Source organism: Lepisosteus platostomus, unplaced genomic scaffold (assembly GCF_059453375.1).
Source record: "Lepisosteus platostomus isolate fLepPlt1 unplaced genomic scaffold, fLepPlt1.hap1 Scaffold_61_H1, whole genome shotgun sequence".
In the NCBI taxonomy this organism is placed as follows: Eukaryota; Metazoa; Chordata; class Actinopteri; order Semionotiformes; family Lepisosteidae; genus Lepisosteus; species Lepisosteus platostomus.
In genome coordinates, this window is record NW_028291677.1 from 475,082 (window position 1) to 497,893 (window position 22,812).

The 22,812-nt window shown below is 43.9% G+C and overlaps 4 non-coding genes across 4 annotated transcripts; 2 read left to right on the forward strand and 2 right to left on the reverse strand.

Moving 5' to 3' along the window:
- Nucleotides 1-7,085: 7,085 nt before the first annotated feature.
- trnae-uuc (transfer RNA glutamic acid (anticodon UUC)) lies at nt 7,086-7,157 on the reverse strand. The gene has a single exon. It is a non-coding gene; the product is annotated as a tRNA-Glu (tRNA).
- Nucleotides 7,158-9,513: 2,356 nt separating this feature from the next.
- On the forward strand, nt 9,514-9,586 carry trnak-cuu (transfer RNA lysine (anticodon CUU)). Its single transcript has one exon. It is a non-coding gene; the product is annotated as a tRNA-Lys (tRNA).
- Nucleotides 9,587-15,399: 5,813 nt separating this feature from the next.
- LOC148632538 (U4 spliceosomal RNA) lies at nt 15,400-15,541 on the forward strand. Its single transcript, XR_015934312.1, has one exon. It is a non-coding gene; the product is annotated as a U4 spliceosomal RNA (small nuclear RNA).
- Nucleotides 15,542-22,578: 7,037 nt separating this feature from the next.
- Nucleotides 22,579-22,652, reverse strand: trnan-guu (transfer RNA asparagine (anticodon GUU)). Its single transcript has one exon. It is a non-coding gene; the product is annotated as a tRNA-Asn (tRNA).
- Nucleotides 22,653-22,812: the final 160 nt, after the last annotated feature.

Sequence of the window (22,812 nt, forward strand, 5' to 3'; positions counted from 1 at the left end):
AGGGGCACTCGTGGTCCATTGGTCTGTCGTAGAAAGACTTACTGTAAACGTCTTTACTGTGCCCGTTGTAGATATTGAATTTTGCCACTGAAGGGAAATCTTAGTACCTGAGCATAAAAAGAATAGGAGCATACTGTAACGCGTGTGAAGGCCATAAACGATATTAATTTTGGAACGTAAACATACAGTATATAGCTGGTCTTGGTACTTTAAAGAAAAAAATACACACCAGTATTCCATTTCTCCCTAACCATTGTAAGCTTCGAAGTCTTTAACTAACGTGATACCGGAGTCAACAAGCATACTTTTAGAATTTGATTAAAAGGGAATATAATATGGAATCACGTATCTCAAGAAATTAATAACGATATAATTATATTCATGTTGCAAAAGAACTGCAACGGACATAAAAACTCCCTTGCTTTTAACAGAGCGTTCCATAATTTCTAACTACGAAAATGCCAGGTGAAAGGATTTGTAAACATATTTTGTTAAAGCAAGTCAGTTTTTTCCGCAACACATAAAATACATTTTTCCAAGAAAGTTTAGCCTTTGTCACTAATGAAACCACTAAATAAAGACATAAATATAGAAATCTTAAGATTTGTTTTATTTAATGTTGGTAGCAGGATGAACTGTCAGAGTGTATATTTTGTCACAAAGTTGCTGCAAGATGTTAACAGTGAAAAAGGTATTTAGAAATGAGTTATTTCAAGATGAAAAAGAAAACATACACGAAACATGGTTTCATAACGACCAGAATCGGTCTTGAGATATTTTTAACTTGATTTACAGTATTTGAGAGGTATGTCTTAACACCGATACTACAGTGCTTAAGTACTGCTCACGTATATGTTTCTAGGTTTATATTATGCATTTCATACGGTCAAATTACTTTTGAGCAACTAATAAGAAGCGCGAAACGGTATGCGTTTTAGTTTCGTTTTGTGCTGGGACCCGTGGATTGATTAGAGATATCAAGTACATACAAGTCATTTTTTAAATGTTGTAGTTCGTCTTGAAAAAATGTTACGAGTACATCATCTATCAACAATTACACAGGTTCTGTTTCCATATTGCGGATTTTGGTTAGGTATTATCAAATCCAGTGGCGCTGTGTGTTAGTTTACTGAGTCCCATGTCACATGGTCTGTGATTGAAACCTGTAAAACCGGTTTAATTCGTCACAGCCAGCACTCTTCAGGTGTGAGGGTCTTCTGCTCAGAATGAAACGCTAAAATGTTTGTGTTTATTCTAATGGTAGTGGGGGCAAGGTGTGTGGGAACAGGTTTGGTTGAAATTGCATTGGACATCTATGTTCTTCACACCTGAAACATTTTCTCTGAAAGCATTTTCTTCGCAGTTTAACCGATCTTGTTACAGCATGTTACAGTTTACTATTATTAACCATATTAATTTTAAGTGCATTAAAGTGAATGTAAAATCTTGTAAAAATATATTTTCATTGTTCAAATATACATTAAGTCTGACTATCATATAATAAGTTAAATACAAAACTAAAGATAAAATAGGGTTAAATATAATTCAAAATATTTTGCTAACAATGTTAACTGTTTATGAATAATAAAATGTATTAACTAAGGAGTAGGATGGCACAGTTGTTAGTATGTTTTTTGTTTTGTTTCTTTTTCATAAATACAACAGTAGTACCTGATGTCTCAGTGGCTTTCAAAATTAAATTATGCATGCAAACCTGTGAACTTGAAAGATAACTAAGATATCCATCCATTATATTCCATAATATCCATGAAATATATGGCGCTGAAATATGTGTGACGCAGTGGTGGCCTGACACGGTGAGGTGCCCTGGCAGCTGTGTGATGCAGTGGTGGTCGGGTATGTAGAGGTGCACTGGCAGCTGTGTGTTGTGACGCAGTGGTGGCCTGGCACGGTGAGGTGCGCTGGCAGCTGTGTGATGCAGTGGTGGTCGGGTATGTAGAGGTGCACTGGCAGCTGTGTGTTGTGACGCAGTGGTGGCCTGGCACGGTGAGGTGCGCTGGCAGCTGTGTGATGCAGTGGTGGTCGGGTATGTAGAGGTGCACTGGCAGCTGTGTGTTGTGACGCAGTGGTGGCCTGGCACGGTGAGGTGCGCTGGAGCTGTGTGATGCAGTGGTGGTCGGGTATGTAGAGGTGCACTGGCAGCTGTGTGTTGTGACGCAGTGGTGGCCTGGCACGGTGAGGTGCACTGGAGCTGTGTGATGCAGTGGTGGTCGGGTATGTAGAGGTGCACTGGCAGCTGTGTGTTGTGACGCAGTGGTGGCCTGGCACGGTGAGGTGCGCTGGAGCTGTGTGATGCAGTGGTGGTCGGGTATGTAGAGGTGCACTGGCAGCTGTGTGTTGTGACGCAGTGGTGGCCTGGCACGGTGAGGTGCGCTGGAGCTGTGTGATGCAGTGGTGGTCGGGTATGTAGAGGTGCACTGGCAGCTGTGTGTTGTGACGCAGTGGTGGCCTGGCACGGTGAGGTGCGCTGGCAGCTGTGTGATGCAGTGGTGGTCGGGTATGTAGAGGTGCACTGGCAGCTGTGTGTTGTGACGCAGTGGTGGCCTGGCACGGTGAGGTGCGCTGGCAGCTGTGTGATGCAGTGGTGGTCGGGTATGTAGAGGTGCACTGGCAGCTGTGTGTTGTGACACAGTGGTGGCCTGGCACGGTGAGGTGCGCTGGCAGCTGTGTGATGCAGTGGTGGTCGGGTATGTAGAGGTGCACTGGCAGCTGTGTGTTGTGACGCAGTGGTGGCCTGGCACGGTGAGGTGCGCTGGCAGCTGTGTGATGCAGTGGTGGTCGGGTATGTAGAGGTGCACTGGCAGCTGTGTGTTGTGACGCAGTGGTGGCCTGGCACGGTGAGGTGCCCTGGCAGCTGTATGATGCAGTGGTGGCCTGGCACGGTGAGGTGCGCTTGCAGCTATATGACGCAGTGGTGGCCTGGTACGGTGAGGTGCGCTGGCAGCTGTGTGATGCACAGCTCAGTTGGTTTTGTCCAACTGAGCAATCTTGCTTTCATAAAATATACCAACATTTTAATGACTGATGATTAACATGCTGTAATACACAGTTCAAAATTAAAGGCTCAAATGCTGTACATGAGAGGTTAAGCTCCCCCTGGCGGTTTTACAAGGCGACGCCGGATAGTTAGTCACGTGACACACGTGAACCGCGTGATACCCCGGTGGGCGTGTCGCGGTATGCCGCGAAATACCTCACCCATTTTGAATGGCTGCATCTGTACGTTCAGAATCAAACCCGCAGCTGTTGTTTGACTTTATTTCTTGACTAATTACAACTGAGTGTCGCACGAGCAGTTACGTAAACTTTTCTGGTATATTTGAAAACAAATGCCGTTCTTCAATTAAAACTAACAGTACATTGTCAGGGACATTCAGTTCTATAAAAACAAGAGACAGACAAGAGAATATTTCTTCCTTTCATGTGGACTACGTGTTGACTTACTGGTCGGAATAATTGAAAAGTTCGGGTTCATAGCCGATGCAGTGCGTGCTAATTAGAACAGCAACGCTGAGTTCTCAGCACCGTACTGAGCCCAGGTGTTTTTCTAAAGCTGTCAGGTGCAGTTCATTTACATGAAGGAAATCTCTTACTGGGTGCAATTACAATGCAGTAAGTAGCACAGACTACTTAGGGAGCAGCCCGGTGCGTTTAAAAATGACCTGAGCCAGACAGGAGTCGAACCTACAATCTCCTGATTCGTAATCAGACGCGTTATCCATTGCACCACTGGACCTGGTGTGACACTGCAGGACTGTAACCCAGTGAGCTCAGCCCTGCAACTAGTAAAATATTACCCCCGGTCCATTCTTTTCCAAAAGTGAGAAACACCTGTTTTCTACATGTTGTCTGTTTTAAAACCATATCTCTTTAAACCAAACCAAGAGTTTGTCTTTTGCACTGCTATTCTGATTCATTTCGATTTCAAAGAAAAAAAAAACATTACCTTCCAAAGCATCATAAAATTGTCCCTTCTTCCAGACTCTACTTCTCTCTTGTAGTAGTACAGCAGACCTTTCCAGGTGAGCAGATCACAGAGTCCGAAATGAGCTTCCTCCATCAAGCAAAGTACCTGAACATGACTCTGTCATCATAAAAGCGCCCCTGTAATAAAGAAATTAAATCCGAAATCAAGAGGGCAGTTGCCTACTGAAATACAAGAAGTCATCAATTTTAACCTAGCAACACATTAAAGGCTGCATCTATACAAGTACGATTCTAGAAATGCTCACCAGATTACGTTTTAAGAAGGAACTGTGCCTCAGGTTCCGCCGAGATCTTAACTCGGATGGCAGGATTCAGAGTCCGGAGTGCGGACTGATGGCGCACGGAGGGTCCATATACTGTGGATCCCTCAGTGATCTTCCGCGTATTCAAACCGCCAGCGTGTGACTCCCCTGTCCCCGTGACCTCATTGCTCTGCTCTCTCCTCTGTGCAGCCGAGCCCGGCTCATGGTAAAGTGAAAAAAAATATGCCCTCAACGTGAGATTTAGTCTGGAGCGAGGATAGATGTTACCTTTTTATCATTGAACAGGATGTATGTGATGTGGCGATTAGGTTCAATTTTGTATCCTCTTTAAAAGATTAAGGACTGGGGTGAGCGTGATTTACCAGCTAAGAACCCGACGTGCGCACCGTTTAAGCTGCATAGACTCGGTCGTTTAACTCTTCTCCATTAGTAGGGTTAAGGTTAAAGAAAAAAACATTGCTGACTTATTTTTTTTTTTGCCAGCCGCTAGCGCTGATTAGCAAGGTTTGTATTTCATGTTTTGCAAGTTGCATCCATTTTAAGAAAAACAAGTCGCGTTAAAGACAGGAAATGAATACTTGCATTTAATTAAGTCTAGCTGTAGGCGGTTGTCCATAATGACCAGTACTGTTCAAGAAGACAGAACAAGGAAGGCACCGCTGGGATTCGAACCCAGGATCTCCTGTTTACTAGGCAGGCACTTTAACCAACTAAGCCACAGCACCCCAGGAGTGTTGTCCTTTTGCAGCCACTTGGACACACCTTTAGAAAAACATTTTGTTAACAGGCATTCTGCCTCAGCCTAAACACCTATAGCTTGCAAAGCGCATGCTATTAGACAGGCACCTCTGCAAGACCTTAAGAGTCTCTTAAACTAGTGATAGTAAGGTGTTCCCAATGGGTGATGTTCGGCTTTCAAATCATCTCTCCGTGGAAGCGCCGAGATGCAGCTGTTTAAGGCTTAGAAGCAGCTGACTGTTTCACTACCTAGCTGATCACTGTCAGTCAGGGAGCTTAGAGGTGAAAAGCCTGTCTGAGAGACAATTCGCCGTCGATCAGTTCAATATGTTCCGTACCAGCTCGGCGCACCCGAGATCATCTTGGTAGCCGTGTAGCTCAGATGAGTGAGAGCTTGTGTGTATTTACCACCGTGATTGGATGCCGGCCCTTCTCAGGTCACAGTAAACCTTCTGCTCAAAAAAAGTGAGGTAAAACCTCACTCTGCACAGTAAAACCTAAAAAAGTGAGGTTTTATTTAATCTCTGACCAAGGGAAACGTTTCATTTTTTCAAAGAAATGTTTGTTAAAAAATAAAGTCATAGTTCCATGGGATTCAATCATAGACCGTGTGACATGGAAGTCAGGAACCTAACCCACTAAAGCACTACAGAAACATTATCGACAGACAATGTACAGCGTGTACTATTCTTGTGTTGTGGTACATGAATATAATTATATCGTTATTAATTTCAAATTTATAACTTTATTAACTTTATAAATTTATTAACGTTATTAATTAATTTCACGACGCACAGACAGAGCGTGGGGAGCTGCCGCCTGCAAACACGGCTCCAGGCAGGACTCCGCTCTGCAGGAGCCGCAGAGCAGAGGAGATGGGGGCAGCTTAGCTCCTGTGCAGAGACCTGAGCTGTTGTTGCTGCGGACGCTGTCTTTTCTGCACTCGGGGTAGGAGTGAATGTTGAGTTGCCCTTAGAAATGAAGCAAAGCACTTCAACGGCACGGGTGTGTGTGTGTGCGCCCTGGTGATTCTGGGAGACAGATCGAACCTGGGCTAAAAGAGAGGGGGCTTAGCCCTCTTCCATTTGCTACTTCAAAGTTGTACAACCCATTTGTATCTGCTAGGCGGCGCAGTCGTCGTGCACAAAGAACGCTTTGAAAAGCGTCAAAGGCAAGTCATTCTGAGTTGGTCGTTTGTGTTTTCCGTTCAGACGCGAAATGCTGAAATGATCTCTCGGCTCCTCGGTTGTCATTTCTGCTCCGTAAAGGAATCACAGCACGCGTCGGCTTCCAGCACGGTGGGTCAGGACACGATGCCGGGGGGTCGGAGAGAGCGATGTCTTCCTCGTTAGTATAGGACCTGTCACCTGTCCCCACCTGTCACGCGGGAGCAAGGGGTACATCAGGACGCGCATTGAAGTGAAAGCAGGATGCGCTGCGACATGCACTGTGCAGATCCTGCCACACTAAGAGGTGAGTGGGTCTGTTCGATCACAGCGCTAGGCGAATCCCCAATCCCCTTTTGTGCGTGGCGACAAAAGAAATCTGTTTGTTTTTCGCCCGGTTTCGAACTGGGGACCTTTCGCGTGTGAGGCGAACGTGATAACCACTACACTACGGAAACTGTGGTAAGACATGCCCAGCGGCCCAGTGCTGAGCTTCGCCAATGCGATTCAGCTGCTTCCAGTGCCTTTATTGGAGTGCGCTGATGGACCGTGCTCTCTCTCCAGAGACCAGCACGCCTCTCATGGACGGAGCAGGAAAGGCGGCGTCACATTCTACAGCCCTCTCCACGCAATCGACGAAATCGGGCTACTGACGTGGAGAAAATCGCCTCTCCAGAAAGTGCAAATATCATCTTGGAGAGTATAAATCCTATTGCCGAAGGTCAGCCCTGTCTACCAGAGTAACCCTCCCACCTCCTGCAGCGATGGTCAGCTGGTCTCACACGCGAGAAGTTTCGGCTGGAAACAAGCGCCCCCTCTTCTCGCACGTTTTGCACGTTCGAGTAGTTTTAATGCGGCTCCTTCGTACACGGTGCTGATCTTTTGGAAAGCAGGAGGCAAAACTGACACGTTCCCATACCAGGAGTCGAACCAGGGCCGCCTGGGTGAAAACCAGGAATCCTAACCACTAGACCATATGGCAGCGAACAACCCTGCTGTTCCCGGCATCATGCAAGCAAACTACATAAATATGAGAAAACACGCAAGAGAGTTGTCACTCAGAGTGTCGAAGGGTCGATGTATACTGGGACTCAGTTGAAATGCAACGTCAGGACTTTTCCGTTTATGTCACACGAAGAGAGCACAGCCTTTTCCGCCCTGCCACGTGTGTATCGGTAACTCGACGTGATCGTATAGTGGTCAGTACTTTGCGTTGTGGCCGCAACAACCCTGGTTCAAATCTGGGTCACGGCAGAATAGGGGTGTTTGCTTTTACTACTTGCATGAATGAAGGCAAAAAAAAGCCAATCGATGTGAACGAACGGCGCTTTACAGAGGAGTACTGCCTGACTGGATCGTTGATGAACGACAGAGGCCACTCCGACCTCTTCTCGGGGTTTCTTCAATGACTTACTAAGGATCTTCTTCACATTCGCCCATGCAGGGGAAGCCAGTTACACCATAGCAAACGCAGGAAAGTGCATTTCATGCAGAGACCAGGAGGGACCTGTTTACACCAAGAGTGGTCGGAGTATGGAACAATGCGCCCAGCCCTGTTGCTGGAGTCGATTCTTGATTAGATCTTGGGCTCACTAAGAGGCCCCCGCTGGGTACTAATCTTTCTGTTGTTCTCGCAGGTGTTGCGCTGCTTTTGAGCCGACAGAGCTCGTCTTGGTCTGTCGGGACAGCCCAATTGCAAATGATCGGCTCCAGGTACAGAAAAAACGTGCGTTTGGTACAAGAGTGCATGAAGGCACCGGAAATACATTGGGAACAAATGACTGGTGGTTCAAGACCTCTGTGAAGTGCAGGAGCGTGCAAGAAGAGGCTGTTTGCACCCGGTCTCGAACCTGGGACCTTTCACATGTTAGGCAAACGTGATAACCACTACACTACGGAAACCTGTAGGGTTTGTTGCTGGTGTATCGCTTGCGTTTCGGGCTGAGAAAGGGACGCGTCATTTTAGGCAGGGGGCGCTGGAGAGAGGAACAAAGGGAGCGATGAAACAAAATGCCGAAACCCGGGATCGAGCCAAGGACCTTTAGAACATACTCTCACGAATCGTTAGAATATGTGCGTTTGATCATCAATTGCGTAACAACCACATTCGTTCGACTTGAGCCATCAAGCTCATAGTTTTCAAATCTTGAAAGCTGTCATTGAGCACATCATAGTCTGCAGTACGCCCCGTAACTTGCGTACTTCAACAGAAAGAAGAGCAGACAGCTCCATAAATATGCGAGGCGCAGAGAGTGCAAGGCGAGCCGCACACGTTTCGGTGGCTGAGAGAGGGCAGTTTTTGCTTCTGCATTTCCCAAGTAAGGACGCATGACAACAAGCGATCGCGGTGCTCATTTACGACATAGTGGTGATGAGTTTTCAGTACGTGTTCTTTTGAACGAGCAATGAGGTTGCTGCCTTGGACAGCTGACTGCACGCTCTCATTGTGCCACGTGATGAGTATTCACCAGGCTCGTTCAGTCATTAGTCACATTCCATTGTTTGCCATAAGCAGATGCTGCAAGGTGATGTGGATATCAGTTCCCAGTCTTGTGGACGAGGACAGAAAGAGCACACAAGGGCTCAGCCGGGAGTTGAACCCGGGACCTCCCACACCCTAAGCGAGAATCATACCCCTAAACCAATGAGCCACAGCAGCACTTTCTATTTTATCCTGTCAGCGAGCTTGAGGATGGGGGAGAGGCGTCATTCGCTCGTCCAGTCAGACCTTCATCAATAAGTCAAGAAAGCCGCAATTACACGACTGCCTTGCAGACGAAGGGCAGTGAACTGCACCCGGTAAGAGGGGAACAAGCGGCACTAGGCGACACTGAGGCATGAGCCCCAGCAAGGGGGGTTAGCTTGCATGGTACAGCGCTCGCTTTGCATGCGAGAGGTAGCGGGATCGTTTCCCACGTCCTCCAGGTGTGTGCTTAGAGCTTGATGTGCCGAAAGGTGTCCTTTAGCCTGTGGTCACACCTTGCATGGAGAGCGTCATGCAGCTGTCAATCATTTCGCAGCCACGCCCCCTCTTCATCTTCTCTCTGCCTTAAGCGTCTCCGCCACTCTCTCTTGACATTTCATGTCAGCATGTCAGAAGTCCGAGTGACGTTTTTAATGGCTGAGTGAGGGCACGATGCTGAAGCAGAGAGGCCACTTCAGCCAGAGAGACTTGTGCTAGGTGAGATCTGAAAAACGGACTCGCAACAGAAACAGACCAAAAAAGTATCGGTGAGATCAAAAGGCAAATGCAACATCCAGCAGAGGGCGTCTAAAGATTAGGGAACGGGCGACTGAAATCCATATGAGGCAAACTTTCCGGCTGTGCACTGCAGCTGGCCTCGTTGGCGTAGTTGGTAGCGTGTCAGTCTCTTCATCTGAAGGTCCTGAGTTTGATCCTCACACGGGGCAGGGCTGCTTCCTCTCTTGCTCTTTTCAAACACTTGCGGCAACTGTTCGCTCATAACCACGTCTGGAATGCGTGACCTTTACACGGGGGAGAAGCAACGCCGCATCCCTTTTCTAAAGAACATTCACATTCAGAAATAAGTCAAGAAATTTGCCATTACTTTTGCTGTCAGCCTGCCCATGTTGCCAAAGAAAGATTCACTCGGCGTCAACATGACAGAACAGCGATCACTTGAAAACACTGTTCCACACTCCGTAAGCAAGAACTTCAGTGTTTGCAGTCACCCGATATGCCGATAGTCAAAGGAGCACAAAACACGAAACGTCAAAAGACAAGATGAGTTGATGGAAAGAGCGTTGAATTGATGAGCACAAAAGTTCAGCTCGTACAATAGGCAACGAAGGTCCCGGCGTCATCATCGCACTTGAAAGGACTGCCTTGCAGACTAAGGGCAGTGGGAGGTTGCTGTTTTGAGATGGAGGCATTGGGATGGTGGGCCGAGATCTATTCTTCTTAAGGAATTCTTCATCGTGAAAGATCGGTCCACAGATCATCCAAAGAACTTACAAATTTTTTTGACTCAGGGAATCACGTCTTGAAAATACGGCTTGGACGCGTAACGGCATTCTATCCAACTATCCAACTGCAGGACTTGAGGGTTTTTTGTGCTTTGTTCTGTTTTCGTTGACATCGCATTCGTAAGAGCGTCAAAAAAGGCAATTCCAGCATCTAACACGAATAAAAGGGCTATTGAAACTGCAGGGCTGCGCAGCTTCTAAAATCCTTGCACACAATTCTCCGTTATTGTTACTTCCTTCTTTCTGTCTAACAAAGTTCCCTTTTCCTGACCGGACGGGGAGACTATCATTCCAACTTGAAGCCAGCCTTAAGTTCTCCGAGGCGCATTTGTCTGCTAGCATGCATTTTGTGAAATTTTTTTTTGTTGTTGTTAAACCGAAAGCGACTTTGAAAAAGGGTTCCGCCGCCGCCCGGCACTCTATGTTAGACTGTATCAAGAAGGCAGCGCGTGCTGCAGCCGTGGCCGAGTGGTTAGGGCGATGGATTAGAAAGCCGTCGGGGTCTCCCCGCGAAGCTTCAAGTCCTGCCGCCTACGGTGTCGTCGTGTGTCTGCGCAACAAAGGAAAAGCACCCGTTTCGCTTTTCCCGCGACTTTTAAAACACGAATGATCTGGATTTCTAAATGAATGGCTCTTAAAATGTGATCTGATCTTCATCTGACGCATAATAATAAATAAAGACAGTCTTGTTTAACAAACAACACACAACATTTTACATTGTCAATTCAGTTCAAATCAATGTATTTCTATATAGCGCCTTTCACAACAAGGTTGTCCCAAGGCACTTAACAATGCAAGTTGTTAAGAGCCTTGTGTCTAATATGCCGCCTAGGTTACGTGCTGTCTCTTTGAGGCAAATGTTTAAATCCTCTGAGTTAAGTGCTGAAGTTATAGTAGTCCTATCAGTATTGTTGCCTCCGATCAACAGATCCTCAGTTTTCTCAGAGTTGAGTAACAAAAAGTTTTCACACATCCAAGTCTTTCCTTCATTAATGCATTTAACTAAAGTGATAATAGAAGAGTTGTCGTTTGGTGTAAACAAAATGTTTATTTGAGTGTCATCAGCATATGAATGGAAGTTCATATTATTTTTTCGTATTATCCTACCTAGCAGCAGCATGTAGAGAGAGAGAGCAATATTGGTCCCGGCACTGATCCGTCTGGTACCCCAAATTGAACTGGTGACGTTGATGAAGCAGTACAATTATTAGATATTTGAACATAATGAAAACGATGAGTAAAATGTGAAGTAAACCACTGAAGGACGGTTCCAGATAAGCCAACCTCAAACTCAAGCCTGTGTAACAAAACAGAGAGGTCAACCGTGTCAAAGGCAGCTCTAAGATCTAGAAGCACAAGCACTGTTGCATTCCCTGCATCAGTAGCTAAGAGAATATCATTTACGACTCTCGTTAATGCAGTTTCAGAAACCAGACTGAAATTTCTCAATTATATTATTTGAATCCAGATACGATTGACGTTGGGCAACAACTATTCTCTCAAGACTTTTAGATTGAAATGGGACCTTTGAGACAGGCCTGTAGTTGTTAAGAACTTGTGGATCCAAATTTGACTTCTTAAGGAGCGGTCTAACAACTGCTACCTTAAATTGATCAGGTACAACGCCTGACGCAAGCGATGCATTCATCATACTAATTATAGGTCCTGCCAGTCCTTCGAGGGAATCTTTGACTAGCTGAGTGGGGATGGGATCTAGCGAACAGGTGGTTGACTTTGTCTTACGTCTGTGTTCATGAGTCCACCATAAGAAGAAATCTGAACAGGAGTGGTGATCATCCGAGGTCACCACGGAGGAAACCACTGATCTCCCCAACAAAAAAACCACCACTGCCCCTCTCAAGTTTGCTAAAGACCACATGGATGTTCCACAGCAACTCCTGGAACAATGTTCTGTGGACAGACGTGACAAAAGTTGAACTTGTTGGTAAATGTGCACAGCGTTATGTTTGGAGATAACAAAACACTGCATACCAACTCCAAAACCTCATCCCACCTGGGAAGCATGGCGGAGGCTGTAGGGCTTGCAATCATCGAGGGACCGATGAATTCCAAGATGTATCAGGAAATTCTACAGCAGAATTTCAGGGTGTCTGCCTGTGATCTAAAACTCGAAAGACGCTGGGTCATGCAGCATGACAAAAACAAAGGAGTACATCAACAACAGAGTGGCTGAAACAGAAGAAATTCCGTATTTTGGGATGGCCAAGTAAGAGTCCTGACCCCAATCCCATTGAAGTGCTGTGGCATGATCTGAAGCAGGCCGTTCAGCGCAAGACATCCCAAAAATATACATGAACTGAAAGTTTTGCATAGAGGAATAGGCCAAAATACCTCCTAACCGCTGCTCAGGTCTGACCAGCCGCTACAGAAAGTGGGGGTTGAGGTTTTTGTCAATAAAGGAGGTTCCACTAGCTCCTTAATATAAGGGTTCACGTACTTTTTCCATCAATGACCTTGATTGTTTAAAACATTTGTTAAAACAGCAATGTCAAATGTTGGGCGTGTGTTGTTTGTTAAATCAGACTCTCTTTATTGATTATTATGACTAAGATAAAGATAAGATCACATGTTAGGAGCCATTCATGCAGAAATCCACATCATTCCGAAGGGCTGTTTACAAAAGTTTTTCTCCCAACTGTATGTGAGAGAAAAGCAGAGACGCTCACTGAGTAAGGTGGGGTTGCAGCTTCGCAAATTGCAAGGACATTTGTACTCTCAAAAGGGGACAGGAGCAACCCAGATGGGACTCGAACCCACAATCCCTGGCTTAGAGTGCCAGTGCCTTAGCCATTAGGCCACTGCGCCACACTGGGTGAGGTTGATCACGCTGATGAAGAGCCAGTTTTTTTTTCCTTTGCTTTTTCAAAGGGATCCCCAAAAATAAGGGAAGTTAGGCAGCAGAAGGTTTACTGTGACCTGAGAAGGACCGGCATCCAATCACGGTGGTACACACACACACGCTCTCGCTCATCTGAGCTACACGGCTACCAAGATGATCTCAGGTGCGCCGAGCTGGTACGGAACATATTGAACTGATCGACGGCGAATTGTCTCTCAGACAGGCTTTTCACCTCTGAGCTCCCTGACTGACAGTGATCAGCTAGGTAGTGAAACAGTCAGCTGCTTCTAAGCCTTAAACAGCTGCATCTCGGCGCTTCCAAGGAGAGATGATTTGAAAGCCGAACATCGCCCATTGGGAACACCTTACTATCACTAGTTTAAGAGACTCTTAAGGTCTTGCAGAGGTGCCTGTCTAATAGCATGCGCTTTTCAAGCTATAGGTGTTTAGGCTGAGGCAGAATGCCTGTTAACAAAATGTTTTTCTAAAGGGGCCTCGCACTCTTTTCCAAGCAATGGTCACCATCCCCACCGAGTGTCACAATGTAGTCATGTCCTAGGACGTCACCTGTTAGTCTCCATTTGTCTGCCACCAACACTTTCGGTTACGGGGTCACAACCGCACCCCGGAGAGCAGAGGAGCCGTTGGCGTTCTGGTGGCGCAGATTGGGCTGAAGGTGGGGCGCTTGAATCTCGCTGTTGGAGGCCGTCTGAAACTGACCCAAGCCTTTCCCTTGAATTAAATGTAAATAAGAAATGAACACCAGATGCACATGGAATCAATCACGTGTTTCCTTTGAGCCGTTTCAAAGACTGCTCCAGAGTTTACCTTGCACAGATGCGCAAAGATTAATGATGGGGGTGCATGCTTCCAGGCGCCTTACAACTGTAGGGACTGATTAGAGACAATTCGTAGCGTGTGTTCGTTTCCATATACGCCCCGTGTTGCAATGGTAGGATGAAGTCAAATACGGCTTGGACGTGTAACGGCATTCTATCCAACTGCAGGGCTTGAGGGTTTTTTTGTGCTTTGTTCTGTTTTCGTTGACATCGCATTCGTAAGAGCGTCAAAAATAGGCAATTCCAGCATCTAACACGAATAAAAGGGCTATTGAAACTGCAGGGCTGCGCAGCTTCTAAAATCCTTGCACACAATTCTCCGTTATTGTTACTTCCTTCTTTCTGTCTAACAAAGTTCCCTTTTCCTGACCGGACGGGGAGACTTTATCATTCCAACTTGAAGCCAGCCTTAAGTCCTCTGAGGCGCATTTGTCTGCTAGCATGATTTTGTGAAAGTTCAAATTCGGACAAACACAATCTGTGGCGTTTAGCGTGACATAGTCTTGCAGGCATCGTGCTGTCTCACTGCAATACTATACCGCTGGAGGAAACAGTCCATCTGGCCATGAAACTCATTTGAACGTCTAGCTACAGCAACTAACAATATCATGATTTATTCAGGATGTGTGGAATCAGAACGTCCCGGAGACAGCTTCCGAAATCGTGATCATTCTCTGGTGGTGTCCTGCTGGGATCCTGTGGGCGTGTGTTGGTGGTATAGTGGTGAGCATGCAAAAGCCACTGCATTGGCCAGGAATCGAACCCGAGCCTCTTACTTGGCAGGCAAGAATTCTTCCACTGAACCACCAATGCTCAATACCTGTACCTTCAAAAAAGACGCTTTTTTGGTGCTCTGTTCAAAAAGCGTCGACATCTGTTTCCAGCTGCAAAATGCCATCCGCGGACGCTGAAGAATTTATTTATTTAGACACTGCTCAGAATCCCCTGTAAGATTCTCCCTCAGTTCCTTTGAGCAGTGTTTTACCTCTTTCAAAAGGCTTCACTTTCCAAGTCACATTCCAAGGCTCATCGAACCCGGGCTGTTTCCTCCAGCGGTATAGTATTGCAGTGAGACAGCACGATGCCTGCAAGACTATGTCACTCTAAACGCCACAGATTGTGTTTGTCCGTTCGTGTCAGTCGTCGTGCAACCACGGGAAGTGGGACACAAACATGCTGCAATGCTTTCAAGACGTTAGGATTTGTTTATGCAACATCCGAGAAGAGTACTTGTGGCTTGAATGTGAACTGTACGTGCCCGCCCCCTTTCCTCTGTAGTGCATGAGTTCCTCCCGGCATGCCCTTCGTCATTGTTCTGTCATCTTGTATTTAAAGGGTTGTATTCCTGCTGCTGAAAATAAGCAACGGTTTTCTCACAACGGCCTTTGTTTCCGACGTTGCCCTTGTCTGTCATGAAATTCTTCAAAACCTCAAGCTAGAAGAAGAAGACGACAAATATGAAGCGTTACAGCAACGACATGCCATGAGACGATTGATAACGATTTCCGTAGGATCCCCGCGGTTTCCTGGCAACCGTCAGCTTTGCGCAGTGGCAGTATCGTAGCCTGTGAGGTTTAGCCGAGGCGCGATTATTACTAGTTGAAAACTTTTCCCAATACCCCCCTTCCGCCGGTTTGCAATACAATCGGCAAAAGCAATTTTTGACAGTCTCGTCAGAGACTGAGCAAGGTGTTTAAAGACAGATTTTGTCATGGTGACATCATGATAGAAAGAAACGAGCTTGTTACGTTTCAACAGAAACGCTCTTTAGCTCTTTCAGCGTTATGCAGAGAACAGCGTCTGTCGAGATCACTTTTGAGTCAGTGCGAAACGCCGTGTGCTGTCAGTTTGATTTCATATTGCTCGTAGCGGCCCCCGGCTTTTGTCTGTCAAACGTTAGGTTGCGCTTCTTCATGCTGCATCGTCGGCATGAGTGGAGCTTTATAAACGTCTGTACTTACTGCGCCCCATAAGAAATCGTTTGTCCCCGTTCAAAAGAGATTGTGCGATGTCCTGCAGCATACCTTTGACAGTTTGAAAAGAGGAATTTATTCTGCTTCCTGTGCGTGCAGTAGTTACAAAGTTGAACGCCTTTACACGATCTGCTGCAGTTTTCAGTGGGCGGGCTTTGTCAAATGGCTTGGAAAAACGCACTGTGTTTCGGCTCGGGAAACATCATGAGCAGTGTCCTGCATGTTTTCTGTGTATAGCTGTCTTTTAACGCATACAGAATTCATTCGAAATCATTGATTTCTCCAATTAACAAGGGTCCCTTAAAGGATGAGTCAAAGTAACGTCTAATCGGATTAGTTTCCTTAGAGCTGGTTCAGAGTTTGCTCAAGAGTTTACCTTTCACAGATGCGCAAAGAAGAATGTTGGGGGTGCACGCTTCAAAGCGCCTTACAGCTGTAGGGAGTGATTCGAGACGATTCATGGCGTGTGCTCGTTCCCATATACCGTACGCCCCGGGGTGCAGTGCTAGGATGACATACAATACCGCTTGGGCACGTAACGGCGTTATATGCAAGTGCGGGACGTGAGGGTTTTCGTTTGTTCGTTTTGTTTTGCTCTGCTTTGCTTTGTTTCGTGGTCAAGATGCGTAAGGTAAGTCGTAATCCAGGGAGAACACTGGTGGCAAACAGTCCGAGGTGAGAGGCGAGGTCCAAAGTCGAAAAGGCAGAAGGGGAGTCCAATATCCAGAATAAACGAGGTAATGGAAAAACGCCAGGTAGAGCTCTCAAGGAGTAGACTCAATACCGAGCAGCGGGAAGCAGGTAAAGATGGTAAAAATAGCACTGCGTACCGCACGGTGGAGTGTGTGCAGGTGGGTTAACTCGTGCGGCGGCGTTTGTTAATAATCACCCACTGCTGGTGCTGATTAGATCGCTTATGAGTTGGTCTTAACTGCCTGGCGGTCATGACAAGCTCCTCTTTAAGCTGTGGTTTAGTTTTGCATTCATGTGTTTCTAGAGCAGTTATTTATAGGGGTGGGTGGGTCTTTCACAGAGGCTCAGGACAAATCCCCCACATGAAATTTTACTGTGTGCGTTCAGACAGTCACAGGTCAAGAGCCAGGCAGGAGGACAGTGGACAGAAGAGCCAACGAACTAAAAATAAAAGAACGAATATGCAAAAGCCACCATCTTTTTCTTTTTGACATTTTCCGACTTTCATGCAAGCCAGGACAAAGTTGCTCGTACAGATGCAGCCATTCAAAGTAAGCGGTACAGACACGTACCGCAGGTAAGATGACACGCGATACCGGGGTGCGTGATTGGTTGACCGACAGGGGCACTCGTGGTCCGTTGGTCTGTCGTAGAAAGACTTACTGTAAACGTCTTTACTGTGCCCGTTGTAGATATTGAATTTTACCACTGAAGGGAAATCTTAGTAGCTGAGCATAAAAAGAATAGGAGCATACTGTAACGCGTGTGAAGGCCATAAACGATATTAATTTTGGAACGTAAACATACAGTATATAGCTGGTCTTGGTACTTTAAAGAAAAAAATACACACCAGTATTCCATTTCTCCCTAAACATTGTAAGCTTCGAAGTCTTTAACTAACGTGATACCGGAGTCAACAAGCATACTTTTAGAATTTGATTAAAAGGGAATATAATATGGAATCGCGTATCTAAAGAATTTAATAACGGTATGATTATATCCGTGTACTGCGGCAGAGCTATGTAGGGCTGTTTCGCCTGCCTGATCATGCGAGCTTTCTTGTAGCCTACTGGTCTAGGTGCGTGACTACCAACTGGCAGGTTGTGTGTTTGAATCCAGCTGCTGCTGGACTTTTCATTTTTATTTATTTATTTTTTAATCGCGTAACATAAACATATTACCGTATGCAAACTGTACTGTATACAGTATGTATATGTATATTTAATGTCTTAACTGTGCCCGTTTAATTGAATTAAAAAAAAAATTATTTAACACGAACATTAAGCTGTTTACATCTTCCGCCTGAGAACAGTCACCCGTTGCTACCCAACGCAGAATGGTGATTGGCTGACACCATCTGACACCCCTCTGATTGGAGAAAAAAGACGTGCTGGTGTGCTATACCAGGAAGAGGATTTCTTTCTATTCAAAACGTGTATTTTAAAAGTTTAAGAAGTAAAAACCTTACAGCGTACACAGATTTCTAAACTGATCAGGATCGTTATCTTTGTCTTATGCATAATAATGTTCACCGCTCTGTCCAGCAAATTAATAATAAACTTTATTTTATATAGCTTTTTAAACGAATAAGTAATTAGATTGCTCATAAACCTAATCACTTGCTTTTTCTTTTTATTTAGGCTCAGATTTCAACTATAGATCGTATTATTAATAACCATAATAACAACCAACCAACAAAAACAACCATATAAACATAATACCAACCAAAAACATAGATAACAACCACAATACAAAATCAAATAATCAAACCATTTTACACTCGCAAAGTCCTCCAATTATCATAATCCCGCCCCTTATGCAAAACCAAACCTTCCTCCCATCCCAGTTTATCCTGTTTATCATAAACAAAATCCACCTCAATTTTCAACATAAAGCATTACACAAAATCAATACCTCAACACTCCATACTCAACAACGATAATTCACAAACAGCCAGAACATGTAACTACACATTCCCAAACATACCTACTTTCCATAGCCCCGCCCCTTATGCAAAACCAACATCCCTCCCCTGTTCTCTCTTTCCCCTGGCGGTTGTAATTGTTTTTATTTTCAAATAAATTTTAGCAAAGTCATGTATTTTAAAAATCTTAAGATTTTTCTATTTATGTCTTTATTTAGTGGTTTCATTAGTGACAAAGGCTAAACTTTCTTGGAAAAATGTCTTTTATGTAAACCATGTTTGCTATTAATTCATTCAGGGCTAAAATATGTTCATTGTCTTCTAATGAAAGAAGGGTTCCTTTCGCCGTAGTCGGGAGCCTAGCCTTTAACTAGTAAGTACTGTATTTACTGGGTTTTTGAGGGGGTGTCTTTCGCTGGAAATCTCGCCTCCTACTTTGAAAATACCCGTGAAACCGGTTCAATTCGTCACAGCCAGCACTCCTGCAGAGAGTTGGGTTGTACAGTACTTGCAGTGTATACAGTACACGCGTTATGCTCTTCGTTAATGTCTGTGAAGTTTTATTTAATCTCTGAGCCATACTGATTCTTCTGGAAGCACACCAGTATTCCACTTTCTCCCTAAACATTTTTAGGATCAGAGTCTTACATGTGGTTATTTCGAAAACGTTTGTACGTGCTCCTTCTTACCATGTTACTGTTTACCGTTACTGACCATATTAAGTTTAAGTGCCTGTGGGCACTTTTCCTGTCCGTGGGGGGTGGACCGTCTTTCATTAGAAGGTTAGTCTGTTCTACTCTGAGAATGTAGAGGGGGTGGGAAGTGCCCGCGGTCATTTAATTAGTATTAAAATCTTAGTTATCTTTCTAGTTCACAGGTTTACATGCATAATTTAATTTTGAAAGCCACTGAGACATCAGGTACTACTGTTGTATTTATGAAAAAGAAACAAAACAAAAAACATACTAACAACTGTGCCATCCTACTCCTTAGTTAATACATTTTATTATTCATAAACAGTTAACATTGTTAGCAAAATATTTTGAATTATATTTAACCCTATTTTTTTCTTTAGTTTTGTATTTAACTTATTATATGATAGTCAGACTTAATGTATATTAATGTATATTTGAACAATGAAAATATATTTTTACAAGATTTTACATTAAGCACTTAAAATTAATATGGTTAATAATAGTAAACTGTAACATGCTGTAACAAGATCGGTTAAACTTCGAAGAAAATCCTTTCAGAGAAAATGTTTCAGGTGTGAAGAACAAACCTGTTCCCCCACACCCTGCCCCTACTACCATTAGAATATACACAAACATTTTAGCGTTTCATTCTGAGCAGAAGACCCTCACACCTGAAGAGTGCTGGCTGTGACGAATTAAACCGGTTTTACAGGTTTCAATCACAGATTGTGACTCAGTAAAGTAACACACAGCGCCACTGGATTTGATAATACTGTACCTAACCAAAATCCGCAATATGGAAACAGAACCTGTGTAATTGTTGATAGATGATGTACTCGTAACATTTTTTCAAGACGAACTACAACATTTAAAAAATGACTTGTATGTACTTGATATCTCTAATCAATCCACGGGTTCCAGCACAAAACGAAACTAAAACGCATACCGTTTCGCGCTTCTTATTAGTTGCTCAAAAGTAATTTGACCGTATGAAATGCATAATATAAACCTAGAAACATATACGTGAGCAGTACTTAAGCACTGTAGTATCGGTGTTAAGACATACCTCTCAAATACTGTAAATCAAGTTAAAAATATCTCAAGACCGATTCTGGTCGTAATGAAACCATGTTTCGTGTATGTTTTCTTTTTCATCTTCAAATAACTCATTTCTAAATACCTTTTTCACTGTTAACATCTTGTAGCAACTTTGCGACAAAATATACACTCTGACAGTTCATCCTGCTACCAACATTAAATAAAACAAATCTTAAGATTTCTATATTTATGTCTTTATTTAGTGGTTTCATTCGAAGCTTTAGGGAGAAATGGAATACTGGTGTGTATTTTTTTCTTTAAAGTACCGAGACCAGCCATATACTGTATGTTTATGTTAAGATTTCCCTTCAGTGGTAAAATTAGATATGAATATTCAATACTTAAACGGGCACAGTTAAGACATTAAATAAACATATACATATTGTATACAGTACAGTTTGCATACGGTAATATGTTTATGTTACGCGATTAAAAAATAAATAAATAAAACTGGAAGGTCCAGCACCACCATTATGTTTATATGGTTGTTTTTGTTGGTTGGTTGTTATTATGGTTATTAATAATACGATCTATAGTTGAAATCTGAGCCTAAATAAAAAGAAAAAGCAAGTGATTAGGTTTATGAGCAATCTAATTACTTATTTGTTTAAAACGCTATATAAAATAAAGTTTATTATTAATTTGCTGGACAGAGCGGTGAACATTATTATGCATAAGACAAAGATAACGATCCTGATCAGTTTAGAAATCTGTGTACGCTGTAAGGTTTTTACTTCTTAAACTTTTAAAATACACGTTTTGAATAGAAAGAAATCCTCTTCCTGGTATAGCACACCAGCACGTCTTTTTTCTCCAATCAGAGGGGTGTCAGATAGTGTCAGCCAATCATCATTCTGCGTTGGGTAGCAACGGGTGACTGTTCTCAGGCGGAAGATGTAAACAGCTTAATGTTCGTGTTAAATATTTTTTTTTTTAATTCAATTAAACGGGCACAGTTAAGACATTAAATAAACATATACATATTGTATACAGTACAGTTTGCATACGGTAATATGTTTATGTTACGCGATTAAAAAATAAATAAATAAAAATGAAAAGTCCAGCAGCAGCTGGATTCGAACACACAACCTACCAGTTGGTAGTCATGCACCTAGACCAGTAGGCTACAAGACAGCTCGCATGATCAAGCAGGCGAAACAGCCCTACACAGTTCTGCCGCAGTACACGGATATAATCATACCGTTATTAAATTCTTGAGATACGCGATTCCATATTATATTCCCTTTTAATCAAATTCTAAAAGTATGCTTGTTGACGTATCCGGTATCACGTTAGTTAAAGACTTCGAAGCTTACAATGTTTAGGGAGAAATGGAATACCGGTGTGTATTTTTCCTTGTGATATTTTAAGCTCTAGTTGAATGATAGGTGTCGCATTTTAAATCATTCTCGTAGTAGAAATTATGAAACGCCCTGTTAAAAGCAAGGAAGTTTTTATGCCCCGTTGAAGTAAAACAAAATGCCTGACAAAGTATGGCTTGGACAGATTCCAAGTGCTTGTACAAATGTGCTAAAGAAATTATACTTTGAGTATACAGCTTGTCCAAAGTCATCCATTATTAATACTATTAGTAATATCTTCAGTAAAGGCTTTGATGCATAAATATTTCTGATAAAGGTAGGTTGTGTACTTTTGTCCAACTGAGCAATCTTGCTTTCATAAAATATACCAACATTTGAATGACTGATGATTAACATGCTGTGATACACAGTTCAAAATTAAAGGCTCGAATGCTGTACATGAGAGGTTAAGCTCCCCCTGGCGGTTTTACAAGGCGACGCCGGATAGCTAGTCACGTGACACACGTGATACCGCGTGATACCCCGGTGGGCGTGTCGCGGTTTGCCGTGAAATACCTCACCCATTTTGAATGGCTGCATCTGTAGCTACTTGTGGATTCAAATACTCTATCGAGTGCTTTGATGAGTTTTTGCAATTTGATTGTCGTCCTGTCAGCCTGTTTCTGTTTTTTTTTTCAATCTAGTGATGGAAAGTAAGAGGGAAATGATGGAGCAATCCATAACCGCTCCGTAAAAATGGCAGAAAGAAATGGCCCGTCACTAAGGACATTTGTGAAGCAGAGGAGTGACATCACCACAAAGTGAATTATTCTGCTGATCGTTTTGGTGAATAATGATTGAGGCGCGTTAAGAGAAAGGTAGCTGCGTCAGCATGCTTAGGCTGCAAAGGATCAAGCAAAGGTTTACTCCATGCTGAAAAGAGAAGAAAAGAAGCACAACGTTTCGACTGTGGAGCCTTCTGCGCCATCTTCTTTAGCGGTGATGATGTTTACATTGGAAAAACTGAGACATGCGTCCCTGGGTGGGCTTGAACCACCAACCTTTCGGTTAACAGCCGAACGCGCTAACCGATTGCGCCACAGAGACTGACGGCCGCTTGTGCTCCCTACATTTGCAGGTTTATGGTCAAAGAAAACAATCACTTGCGCTTCTTGCAGCCGGCAATCTTTTTCCACTGACAACCAAGAAATGGATTTCATCTTTCACAAGCTGTATGGATTTCTTCAAAAACAAGTTATTCCAGAAA